Genomic DNA, 11,589 nt, shown 5'->3' on the forward strand with positions numbered 1-11,589 from the left:
TAAAGCATTCAGACTTGCAGCCATTCTGCATGTGTCTTGAACAAGAGGGAATGATGTGCTTTCGAATTTCACAGAAGCTACAGGTAGCACTGGGTGATGAAAATCAGCTGATACCGTTTGCACTGATTAATTATTCATCGAGTTCTGGCAAAAGATGCACTGTACCTGTAGCCTGGCTGCTGTGAGACTACGGCAATGTCACTAATGCGGGGAGCTGCAAGGTGTCTACAACCTGGCTGGTGGAGGGCACCTAAACGTCATTGACCACCTTTCTAGTTCTACGGTGGGGCTGACAGTATATAGAATGATGGAAACATGCGCTCCTGCCACTTCAGAGTGTGTTGCTGCTCTAACAGAGCTAGTTTGTGTGTTAAGAAATGAAAATTTCCTCCAGGATCCGGAGCACGAGGACCTCGTCCATAGATTTGAAGCTTGGAAGCCGTTCAGGTTCAATCACAGTCTGCGTCAAGGGAAAATAAGGTAGGGGGTGGGTCCTTTTTCATTTTATCCGTCTGTAGCCACACTTGTCAGTCCCTTTCGGATTAAAGATGTGGCGATATCCATTAATGATGTAAAAGTTACTGCTGCATAAGCGGTTGGTCAGACGAAGTAACCTTCCGTGTGGCTACCTTGGTTGTAAACAGGTGTGCTGAAGCATTGGTACTCATAGATTAGAAAAGGGGAAATGATTGAATGATTGACAGAGACATTACGTAAACCACATTTATTAAAACGTTTCACAGCTCAGCGAATTAAAATAGTGTATCCCAGAGAGAAATGGCCTTTGATCACGAAACATCTCATAAGACCAAAATGTTATGCTGAAACGTGAGAATTATTCAAACCAGCAATAGCCCAAGGTTATTACATAGGTCTTAAAAAAACTATTGATCCCGCAGCAAAGAAGGTGACCGAATTGAAAATCAATTGAACGCAATAAATTTATTCACAACAGAATCAAGTTAAGTTGTCTGACTTGGAATTAAACTTCGAAATCCAATATTTGAGTAACGTATTTGTACATTAGTAATTCTACCAAGTTTGCAGTTTTAGAAGAAAACTCCGCTGTAAACGTAAGTAATGGTACCACCAAATAGATTTTAACACGCCAGTATATTACACTGGTTGTACTCGTAACACTAACCAGTAATGAGCACCGCCGTATGTTGAGCAAATTCTGCCACTTCATCTGAAAAGCTCATCAACATTACAAATTGTTATTAGCGACTAAAATTATCATAAACGGTACCTTCCCTTCTGGGACACTCCTTCAATTATGTGGTGCCGTTCATTAATGCAAATACTCGTTTGATCGATTCACCAATCCCTCGTAGAGCATACAAAACAAGTCACAGTGTGCGTGAAAACCGAGCCTCCAACACCGTTACGATAGGCAATTTGTACAAGTCCTATTCTTTAACAAACTGTGCCGGCCGCGGGGGCCGAGTTGTTCTAGGCACTGCAGTTGTTAACCGCGCGACTGCTACGGTCGTAGATTCGAATCCTGCCTCGGTCATGGATGTTTGTGATGTCATTAGGTTAGTTAGGTTTAAGTAGTTCTACGTTCTAGGGGACTGGTGACCTCAGATGTTAAGTCCCACAGTGCTCACAGCCATTTGAACCATTCTGAACAAACTGCAATGCTCCTGAACAGTATACACAATGGTGGTATCCATTAAGACAGAGCACGGCGCCTTCCGTCTAGATCCAAGTAAACAAGTTGCTGATCAGACCATGCAAACATCGAGACGTACAGTTGTTTCCTACTTGCCGTTTCTGCTGCTCTTGTTCCGCTACGCTGTCACAGGTAAAGCCTCACTGCAGTCCGAGAGATCACTTCAGCATCGACAGAGAGTGTAGCCAATATAACGAAAGGGCTGAGCACGGTACAGAGGGGAAGCCGACAGACATCAATTGTATCACGAGCCCTTTAATGAAGCACAGTCGTTTCGGCACTTGGTCGCTGAACTGCGACAAATTCACCGGAAACGAAAGAGCAAGTGGTTTCATTCGCGAGAAGCTTAGTAATTTTCATTATTCAGACAGGATTTGCGACGTAAAGGCGCTGAAGTATGTGCCTAACCAGAATAAAAAGGCTAATAAGATGTTACTGCAGCAAGGAGAAAACAGAGTGTTGATGTTTTCTTGCTCGAAATGTCACGACGAATTCGCATTGAGAGTCCGAATGATTTCACCACATCTCTTAGAATTGCAGCGCAATTGGAGAAGATAAATCTTGCCATGAAACAACTGGCATATATGACCGTGTAACAGTTTAGGAAGTCAATTGTTACAGGTGTGGATGTAAGGGTCATACATAGAAAAAGTTTAGGTAAGCTGAGTGATATTCTTGTGCGGTACTGGGCCCCCAAACAGCTAACTGTCTAGACAGGAGGAACGAGAAGCATCATCGAGGTAAGCAGCCGTGAAATTCACACGATAGTGCACACACAGAATGCTGCATACAAGTCTTACAATGGGAGGCTACGACGTTTGGAACTTCGTACACTCGTAGTACTCCGTCAGGACAACAAAATGTGCAAGCAGTAGCGCATACTTCTCAAGCGTTACTGAGAAAATCGCGAGATAATTTCGGTCTTCAAATATATATCTGTGCGTGGCCAATTTAACCAGAAGAGGGGACGGCCGAGTGGTGCTGGTACGGTAGCTCAGATGCCGACAAGGTAACTGAGCGTGTTCGGCCATGGGGTTCGCTGCCCTATGTAATAAAAAAAACTGAGTTAATGATCAACGACCAACTGAAACGGGTGTCTTGCGACGTCCGCTTCGAGCAGGTACAACAAACAAAAACGAACAAAATGAGATTTTAAAAAAATGCGTGTTCGTTGAGAGCGTTAGCTACCTTTTACAATAAAAAAAACTGGGCGAACGGCCCAGCTGCACGGGTGTCATTGCATGTCCGTCCTGAACAAATTCGGCGACCAATAGAGAAAAAAATTTTTTTTATTGTTTGGCGTTCAAGTTTTTCAGTTTCAACATAGTCATTTTCTTTACTATTTATATTACAATTTTTATAATGGGAAAAATACGTGTAATCGGATGAACTTTTATTAAATTTCCAATGTTATTTGTCAGTATACTAGTTTTTATTATAATAAGTAATGTAATATTAATAACTATCGACTAGCAAACGCCAAAACGCATAAAGTGATACTGAAAATGTATGCTTGTCCGTGTCTTCAAAACTTTCCGTATTTAATCGAAAGAGAACGAGAAATTGCTTCTCGGAAGACGCTATTAAAACACACTCGATACTGCATGACCAATTACCAACGTTAATTTTTAAGGAAATACTGCGTTATGCATGGTTTGCTACCAAACTGTCGTCTGAAGGAGTGGTTTTTGAAAATGTTAACGAAGTTTGTTTTTCCACGGAAAACGTCAAAAGAGCTTGCGTATGAGGAAACAGCATTTATTCAATGCAGCTGGTGGCGTTTAATTTAATGTTTGCCATGTTTTTACGAAAAATACCATCCTGCAACTTGTACTCGTAATGTCGAAAGAAACGATTAATTGTACGTCTTCCGAAAGCCGTCTGTGCCGGTCAAAACTTGGAGGTAACAAGTCGTTTCAGGCTGCTTCCATGTATAAGGGATTTCTCAAATCTCGGACAAACATACATTTTCAGTATCACTTTATGCGTTTCGTCGTTCACTAGTCGATAGTTATTAATATTACGTTATTTGTGATAATAAAAATTCGTAAACTGCCAAATAACATTGTAAATTTAATCCGATTACACGTGTTTTTACCATTATATCAATTGTAATACAAATAATAAAGAAAATGGTTGTGCTTAAAATAAAAAAAAACTGTCGAACGGAACTGGATCCAGCGATCCAGCGGCTTGAACGCCAAACACTTAAAAAAACATTTTTTTTCTGTATTGTTCGTTGAATTTGTTCAGGGCAGACGTCCGATGACACCCCTGCAGTTTGTTCCTTCATCCGTTCACCCAGTGTTTTTTATTATAAAGGTTAGTTAACGCTCTGACCGGACACACTGAGCCACCGTGCCAGCACCACTCGGCCGTCACCACTTCATGGTTAAACTGGCCACGCACAGGTATATATTCGACGACCGAAATTATCTTGCGATTTTCTCAATAACGCTTGAGAAGTACACGCTACTGCTTGCACATTTTGTTGTCCTGACGGAGTACTACGAGCGTACGAAGTTTGCAGTAAATCCGCGTTCCAAACATTGTGGCCTCGTCTTGTTGGTGACGTGGAAGAGATGTTCCTTGTACACAGGGGCTGGACATGGAAGTAGGAGGAGCGATATAAGCTGGCTACGTGGTGTTGGCGACAATAGTTGGCTACGACTATATTATAGTACTGGGAAAACTAAGTTTGCAAAACGTGCGTAAGTTTTATCATGTGTGGGTGAAGGACGTTAAGCTCGAGTTAGATTTTCTCGACAAACATTGTACCAGGATTGGTATAAAAACATCGTACTGGGATTGATATTTGCCAAAGCGCACAGTGGAGCTCAGTGCAACTTTATTTCAGCTGGGTGATACAATTGTAAACGTAGCAATGTCGCAAGGCCAGCCTGTCATCTATAAGTTTGTATAGTTCAACAGATATCTCTGGGTCGTAGGTTCTTTGTCTTGAAAGCTATGTCGTCAAGACACAAAGTGATTGATGGCATTAGATGCCAGTGGTCATTGATTCAAATCAATCGTGAAAGTTTAAAATTTGTGCAGCACTGTGATTCCTCCCAACTACGCAGATGCAATAACCACTATGCCATCTGGAATGAATGCTCAGCGCAGCTGCACAGACCATCCTAGGACGCTGTGGGGTGACGCGTGGAAAATTTTGTCTCTAACAACAATATTGGCAAAAACGTGGTGCCTGTAATTAAAGTTCACTGTGCCCAGTCTGATGGAGAAATAAATTTATTTATCATTGAAATTCATTACGCTGAGGATTTAGCATTATGTCTGGGATTCATAGAAAATGCAGTTTACTATAGCAATTTTCACTATATTCTGAAAGCGATAAATCGTAAAGTTCCAGACAAATGATTACCCAAGCAATGCTACTATCAACTATTCATCTACATCTACATTTATACTCCGCAAGCCACCTAACAGTGTGTGGCGGAGGGCACTTTACGTGCCACTGTCATTATCTCCCTTTCCTGTTCTAGTCGCGTATGGTTCGCGGGGAGAACGACTGCTGGAAAGCTCCGTGCGCGCTCGAATCTCTCTAATTTTACAATCGTGATCTCCTCGGGAGGTATAAGTAGGGGGAAGCAATATATTCGATACCTCATTCAGAAACGCACCCTCTCGAAACCTGGACAGCAAGCTACATCGCGATGCAGAGCGCCTCTCTTGCAGAGTCTGCCACTTGAGTTTCCTAAACATCTCCCTAACACTATCACGGTTACCAAATAACCCTGTGACAAAACGCGCCACTCTTCTTTGGATCTTCTTTATCTCGTCGGTCAACCCGACCTGCTACGGATCCCACACTGATGAGCAATACTCAAGTATAGATCGAACGAGTGTTTTGTAAGCCACCTCCTTTGTTGATGGACTACATTTTCTAAGCACTCTCCCATTGAATCTCTACCTGGCACCCGCCTAACCAACAATTAATTTTATATGACCATTCCACTTCAAACCGTTCCGCACGCATACTCCCAGATATTTAACGTAAGTAACTGCTACCAGTGTTTGTTCCACTATCATACAAGCATACAATAAAGGATCCTTCTTTCTACGTATGCGCTATACATTACATTTGCCTATGTTAAGTGTCAGTTACCACTCCCTGTACCAAGTGCCTATCCGCTGCAGATCTTCCTGCATTTCACTGCAATTTTCTAATGCTGCAACTTCTCTGTATACTACAGTATCATCCGCGAAAAGCTGCATGGAACTTCCGACACTATCTACTAGATCATTTATATATATATATATATATATATATATATATATATATATATATATATATATATATATATATTGTGAAAAACAATGGTACCCTAACACTCCCCTGTGGCACACCAGTGGTCACTCTAACGTCTGTAGACGTTAACACATTGAGAACAATATACTACGTTCTGTTTGCTAAAAACTCTTCAATCCAGCCACACAGCTGGTCTGATATTCCGTAGGCTCTTACTTTGTTTGTACTATCAAAGCTTTTCTGAGACTATTGCGCGGATCCTATTATGCCTCGATATGGAAACTGTTCAATAATCGTCATCGATGTAAATGTTCAAGGTGATTGCTCGCCAAAATTTGATGTTAATACTCATCAAATGCCACGCTAGTAATGGTAGAAGGTCTGTCCTGTGGCGACACGTGAAAATACGACATACACAAACTGAAAATAAATCACTGACGTCGTTCCACAATTAACACTTTACCCCAATGTCAACTCATTGTTACCTGCATACCGAGTTACATAATACGGCATCCAAGGCTGTTCCTTGCAACTGCACGGACGCGACGCAACGCCCGACACAGACTGCTCGTTGATAGGAATCTAGAAGAGAACTGGGGCCTGACTCTAGCTCGCAGCACTCTTCTTTATATAGCCACGGTGTGGACCGCCAAAGGCGCAGCCAACATCATTTGTCTTCCTGACTAAGCACTGGGGCTAGCAGAACATCACTTCAAGTTACTAAATAATTAATTGCTTCTTTCTATGAAGGCCAATGAAGCTCTCAATTTAATTCTGCAATTAGCACACAGCTAAGTATCTATAATAAAATTCTGATGCGGCTAGGTTAAACACTTTCGCCGAGAGAATTATTTTAGTTGCATTGCACACAATAGATGAGCTCACAATTTGCCCTTCGGAGAGACACTACAGCTTTAGTTTTACAGATACCTTTTGGAATCTTCTCGTATCTTTGATGTTATACCGTATCTCCATTTTACCTAGATCTAAACATCCTTGTTTTATCTAATCACTTTCATAATCTATCTTGCTTCCGTACTTTTAGGACACAAAAACAGAACATCATTAATTTCAACCAAAATATCGCTTTGTGAGATCCAGCGTGCTGTTTTCATTGAATTACAATGAAAACGGACTCCGAATATAAATTTTGAAGTTTCTAGCTCCTCCCTGTTGCGCTGATGATTTTTACGTAACACATACAAATTTCAAAAACTGTTAAAGTTACTAAACTGAAACTTAACAGATTATAATTGTAGCATCACTCCTGGTATGCTATAAACTATTCAGATCATTTACTTGCGAAACATATGTGGTTTCATAGCTAGTTGCAGTGGACTAGGCTGGTAAACTACTCATTGGGCAGTGTTAGTTGCAGAAGGTGGGCAGATACCCTTCCTTCCGCCACCCCGAACCCTCCAGGACACAATTAGTGTACCTAAGCTGTCTGCGTCTAGAGTAAGCCACGTAATAGTGTGAATGTTATTCCAATGTCTGCGAGTTTTGTAACTAAGGTGGAATGTGGGGACCGAGCGCAATGTGGAAAACCGTTTACAAACCACACCCAGGCTGGCCGGCTTACTGGTCCTCAACGGGAGGATGCGAACTTGGGACAGTGTGCCTAGCTGAGTCCAGGAATCAACGCGTTAGTGCTCTCGGCTACTCTGGCCGGTTTAATTTTATACATAGAGGATGGAATATTGATACTGACCGGGCCAAATATCTCACGAAATAAGCATCAAACGAAAAAACTACAAAGAACGAAACTTTTCTAGCTAGAAGGAGGAAACCAGATGGCGCTATGGTTGGCCCGCTAGATGACGCTGTCATAGGTCAAACGGATACCAATTCCATTGCTTTTAAATAGGAACCTCCATTTTTATTACATATTCGTTTAGTACGTAAAGAAATATGAAGGTTTTAGTTGGACCCCATTTTTCACTTTGTGACAGATGGTGCTATAATAGTCACAAACGTATAAGTATGTGGTATCGAGTGACATTCCGCCAGTGCGGACGGTATTTGCTTCGTGATATAATACCCGGGTTAAAATGGACCGTTTACCAATTGCGTAAAAGGTCGATATCGTGTTGATGTATGGCTATTGTGGTCAAAATGCCCAACGGGCGTGTGCTATGAATGCTGCTCGGTATCCTGGATGATATCATCCAAGTATCCGGACCGTTTGCCGGACAGTTACGTTATTTAAGGATACAGGAAGTGTTCAGCTACATGTGAAACGTTAACCACGACCTACAATAAATGATGATGCCGAAGTAGGTATTTTAGCTGCTGGCGCGGCTTATCCGCACATCAGTACCAGACAAATTGCGCGAGAATTGTGAATCTCAAAAACATCGGTGTTGAGAATGCTACATCAACACCGATTGCACCCGTACCATATTTCTATGCATCTGGAATTGCATGGCGACGACTTTGAACGTCGTCTACAGTTCTGCCATTGGGCACGAGACAAATTACGGGACGGTGACAGATATCTTGCATGCGTTTTATTTAGCGACGAAGCGTCATTTACCAACAGCGGTAACATAAACCGGCATAATATGCACTATTAGGTAACGGAAAATCCACGATGGCTGCGACAAGTGGAACATCAGCGACCTTTGCAGGTTAATGTATGTTGCGGCATTATGGGTGAAAGAATAATTGGCCCCCATTTATCGATGGAAATCTAAATGGTGCAATATATGCTGATTTCCTACGTAATGTTCTGCCGACGTTACTACAAGATGTTTCACTGCGTGACAGAACAGCGATGTACACTACTGGCCATTAAAATTGCTACACAAGGAAGAAATGCAGATGATAAACGGGTATTCATTGGACAAATATATTATACTAGAACTGACTGTGGTTACATTTTCACTCAATTTGGGGGCATAGATCCTGATAAATAAGTACCCAGAACAATCATTTCTGGCCGTAATAACGGCCTTGATACGCCTGGCCATTGAGTCAAACACAGCCTGGATGGCGTGTACAGGTACAAATGCCCATGCACCTTCAGCACGATACCACAGTTCATCAAGACTAGTGACTGACGTATTGTGACGAGCCAGTTGCTAAGGTTTCGCAGGGATCGAATGAAGGGTAGAGCCACGGGTCGTAACACATCTGAAATGTAACGTTCACTGTTCAAAGTGCCGTCAGTGCGAACAAGACGTGACCGAGACGTGTAACCAATGGCACCCCATACCATCACGCCAGGTGATACACCAGTATGGCGATGACTAATACACGTTTCGAATGTGCGTTTACCGCGATATCGTCAAACAAGGATGCGACCACCATGCTGCAGTAAACAGAACCAGGATTCATCCGAAAAAATGACGTTTTGCCATTCGTGCACCCATGTTCGTCATTGAGTACACCATCGCAGGCACTCCTGTCTGTCAAGGTTAACCGCAGGCATGGTCTCCGAGCTGATAGTCCATGCTGCTGCAAACGTCGTCGAACTGTTCGTGCAGATGATTGTTGTGTTGCAAACGTCCCAATCTGTGGACTCAGGGATCGAGACGTGGCTGCACGATCCGTTACAGCCATGCGGGTAAGATACCTGTCATCTTGACTGCTAGTGATACTCAGCCGTTAGGATCCAGCACGGCGTTTCGTATTACCCTCCGGAACCGACCAATTCCATATTCTGCTAACAGTCAACTGCTCTTTGTGTATGAGTAATCGGTTTGAAACTTTCCTCATGTCATCACGTTGTAGTTGTCGCCACCGGCGCGAACTTTGTGTGAATGCTGTGAAAAGCTAATAATTTGTATATCACAGCATCTTCTTCCTGTAGGTTAAGTTTCGCGTCTGTAGCACGTCATCTTCGTGGTGTAGCAATTTTAATGGCCACTAGTGTACTTCCAACATAATGGATGACCGGCACGTAGATCGCGTGTGATTGAAGCGGTATTGAATAGCACATTTCATTACAGGTGGATTGGTCGTTGAAGCACCATACCATGGTCCGCACATTCACCGGATTTGACGTCCCCGAATTTCTTTATGTTGAAGGATATTTGCTGTCGTGATCCACCAACAATGCCTGAAAATATGCGTCAGCACATTGTCAATGCATATGCGAACATTACGGAAGGCGAACTACTCGCTTTTGTGAGGAATGTCGTTACACGTATTGCCAAATACATTGAGGTTGATGGACATCATTCTGAGCATTTATTGAATTAATGAGATATTTACAGGTAATCACGCTGTAACAGCCTGCGTTCTCAGAAATAATAAGTTCATAATGGTACATGTATCACATTGGAACAACCGAAATAAAATGTTCAAACCTACCTACATTCAGTATCTTAATTTTAAAAACCCACCTGTTACCAACTGTTCGTCTGAAATTGTGAGCAATATGTTTGTGACTATTACAGCATCATCTACCACAAAGCGAAATAAATGGTCAAATTAAAACATTCATATTTCTTTACGTACTACAAAAATATGTAATAAAGAATGAGCGTTCCTATATTTAAAACAGCGCAGTTGATATCCATTTGACCTATGGCAGGGCTCTCTAGCGGGCCAACCATAGAGCCATCTGCTTTCCTCCTTCAAGCTAGACAAGTTTCGTTCTTTGTAGTTTTTTCGTTTGACGCTAATTTATGAGATATTTGGCTCGGTCACGATCAATGCCCCCCCCCCCCCCCCCTAGGACGAAAAATACTCATGTTGTGTGGGTCGACAACGCACCATTTTTAAAATTCTTACACTTAGCGCCAAGCGCTCAGATTGGCCGTTGGATTGCCCCGTTGCCGTTCGTCAGTTGACGGGCAGCGGTATGGTTGTCGGTTAAGACATACTAACGTCTTTCGCCGCATCACTGCCCCAACGTGATACGCACAGGTGTGGTGTCCAGAGCATCTGGCAACAGGGCAATCGAGAGTCCAATCGGAGTGCGTGGCATCACGTTTCTGTAGTTTAAATGTGTTGCGTTGTCATCCTACACAACATCAGTAAGTTTGTTACTTACTGGCATCGATTATCCAGGGGTAAAATTTTGTGACACTATTGTTCTCCACACTGTGCATTCGGACATGTAGCAATAACCGTCTCTGTGACATGGGGCTGTTATCACGTCATTAGCCAGGCAAGTGGTCATCATCGTAATGCCATCCACACAGCAGAAATTCTGAATTACTGCAGCGCAGAAGCCTGATTACGTCAAGCCCAGGTCACAGACTCTGTAGGGGATAGTTGATGGGAAGAAGTGCTTTGGCAAGACAAGAACGCCCCAAGCTAGTACAAATTCTCATTTTTAGATAGATGTATGCATTCTCTCAGCTACAATCTATGACTGGAGGTTCACGCCTGTGAACGATTCGACGTGGTTCTCGTGCCGACACTAGAAGTGACATGTCTATGACAATTTGAAGTGACGTGACAATAGGGATGCGGCCTCACCACCACCATTAAATAATTTTGAAAACATAGATTAAACAAGCTTTCACGTCACGTACAGCCGTATGTATTAAACATAGTTTCCGAAATACAATTTTATCTATAATAAGCTGTACACAGTGTGCTGTCAGAGTGTTTCCAGCATACCTAATGAAAATGTCTAAACGTCCACTACTATTCTAATTCTTTATTTTACTTCTTTTTATTTTATGTT

Source organism: Schistocerca gregaria, chromosome 1 (genome assembly GCF_023897955.1).
Source record: "Schistocerca gregaria isolate iqSchGreg1 chromosome 1, iqSchGreg1.2, whole genome shotgun sequence".
Classification (NCBI taxonomy): Eukaryota; Metazoa; Arthropoda; class Insecta; order Orthoptera; family Acrididae; genus Schistocerca; species Schistocerca gregaria.